Here is a 2230-nt window from a genome sequence, read left to right as displayed (position 1 = left end):
AATCATCGCACGTAGCATTACAGATTTAACGGTGCGTATCGTCGATCAAGAAGGGCGATTGCTCGATTTTCGAGAAGAAGAGATTACCATCAGACTGCATGTGCGACGGCGACTACAACGTTAACACGAATTCTATATTTTTTGGGAAGCGCGTGAGATGTTCGTACTGAATGAAACGGATCAAGTGACACACCTGAGAGAACATTTCATCGCACCGAAGACGGCTCCAAACAATACTCGTGGTTGTATAAAACAAAAACACGGCGAGTATTGAGTTTCTTAAATCTCTAGGATACATCGTACGAAACAATTGAAAAAAAATGATTGACATTTTGAACATTGGAAGTAGTCCGGTCTTTGACGATCGCATCGTCAAAATCGAAACACACACGTACAATCCATACGCTAACACAACGTTTGGACACAGCGATGAGATACGAATACCTATACAACAGCAAGACTTGTACACGTTACCGTGTGAGAGTTATCTCTATGTCAAGGGGAAGATAACGAAACAAGCGAAAGCCGATGGTGTGACTGTAATATTGGGACGTAATTGCGTTGCATTTATGTTTGATGAGATTCGTTACGAACTGGATGGTGCAGAGATTGATCGTAACTATGGAACTGTTCTCTCCCATTATATCTTTACTAGTCCCATGCCATGGCATATTCTCGCAAGATCCGACAAATCGAGAGCATACTGGTTGACGGTTAATCATCATGGACTACGATGGGATGATGGGATCGTTGCATACAGCAGAGCCAAGCACTTGATTACGACAGCTATGGTTGGCAAATCATGCGATGTGGAACATAAAGATGTTTCCCCCCCCCCCACTCGTATACGTAAAGGGGTGTGAAAAGCGAGAATGGTTGGTGAATCTTCTGGACGACAATGTAAAAAGTAACCTAATCATCGAGACTTTGGATGCGGATCACGAGGACATAGTTTCCTTAGACAAACGTGGGAATAACTTCCACGCTGAAAAACTATGTATCGTTATCTTCGAACAATAATGCTACCATGAAAAATGCTGTGTGGGATACGACTGACGCTGTTTCGGCAGATGGATACTTCAACTTTTGCGTGCCACTGAACATGCTGCTAGGATTCTGCGAAGACTACAAGCGTGTAGTAATTAACGCGCGTCACGAATTAATTTTATTACGATCGCGCAGTGACAACAGTCTACTTGGATCTTCAGCGTTGCAAGCTAAGATTGAGCTATTCAAGATACAATGGCGAATGCCTCATGTAATGTTGAATGATATCAATAAACTTGCCCTGCTGAGAACATTGGAGAATGGTCGATATCTGAGTATGAGTTTCCGCTCATGGGATCTGTATGAATTTCCACTGCTGCAAAGCACGACCAAACATCTGTGGACTGTCAAAGCAGCCACTAATTTGGAAAAACCATGATACGTTATCTTTGCCTTGCAGACTAGTCGAAAAAATGTCATATCGGAAAATATTAAAATATAATATAACTCAATTCGACAACTACAATTTAACCAACGTAAAGCTCTATCTAAATTCAGAGTGTTGTCCATACGTTGACATGAATTTGGATTTTGTAAAAAATAGATATGCAATATTTTATGATATGTATAGCCGTTTCCGCAAATCGTATTATGGATACAACAGTGCTGAGGTATAGTTAACAACTATCGACTTTCTGAAGCATGGTCCTTTCGTGGTTATCGATTGTTCGCGTCAAAACGAAACTGTTAAGAGTACCACTGTAGATGTGCGGATAGAATTTGAGTGTAGAGAGAATATACCAGCGAATACTACCGCATACTATCTGATCCTGCATGATCGTGTAGTTGAATACAGCCCACTAACCAACTTAGTGCGCAAAATCAACTAACACATTGGAAAGTATGAGAAAAGAATAATAGAAAACATCAAAAAGTTATATATGACATTTCTTTCCCGAACGTATCGATGAGTACTTTGCTATGGTCGAACCAACGTTTGTGGACTTGCAAGGATTCGTTATTGGAAAGAGATTTATTGTAAAGGAAGTAGCGATACTTAGGAATGGATCTGTTCTCTCCCATTATATCTTTACTAGTCCCATGCCATGGCATCTTTTCGCAAGATCCGACAAATCGAGAGCATACTGGTTGACGGTTAATCATTATGGACTACGATGGGATGATGGGATCGTTGCATACAGCAGAGCCAAGCACTTGATTACGACAGCTATGGTTGGCAAAT

Source organism: Odontomachus brunneus, unplaced genomic scaffold (assembly GCF_010583005.1).
Source record: "Odontomachus brunneus isolate Ranch 3 - 2012 unplaced genomic scaffold, Obru_v1 Obru_scaffold_272, whole genome shotgun sequence".
Classification (NCBI taxonomy): Eukaryota; Metazoa; Arthropoda; class Insecta; order Hymenoptera; family Formicidae; genus Odontomachus; species Odontomachus brunneus.
The sequence above is the reverse complement of the archived record's forward strand: the minus strand, read 5'-3'. Positions refer to the sequence as shown.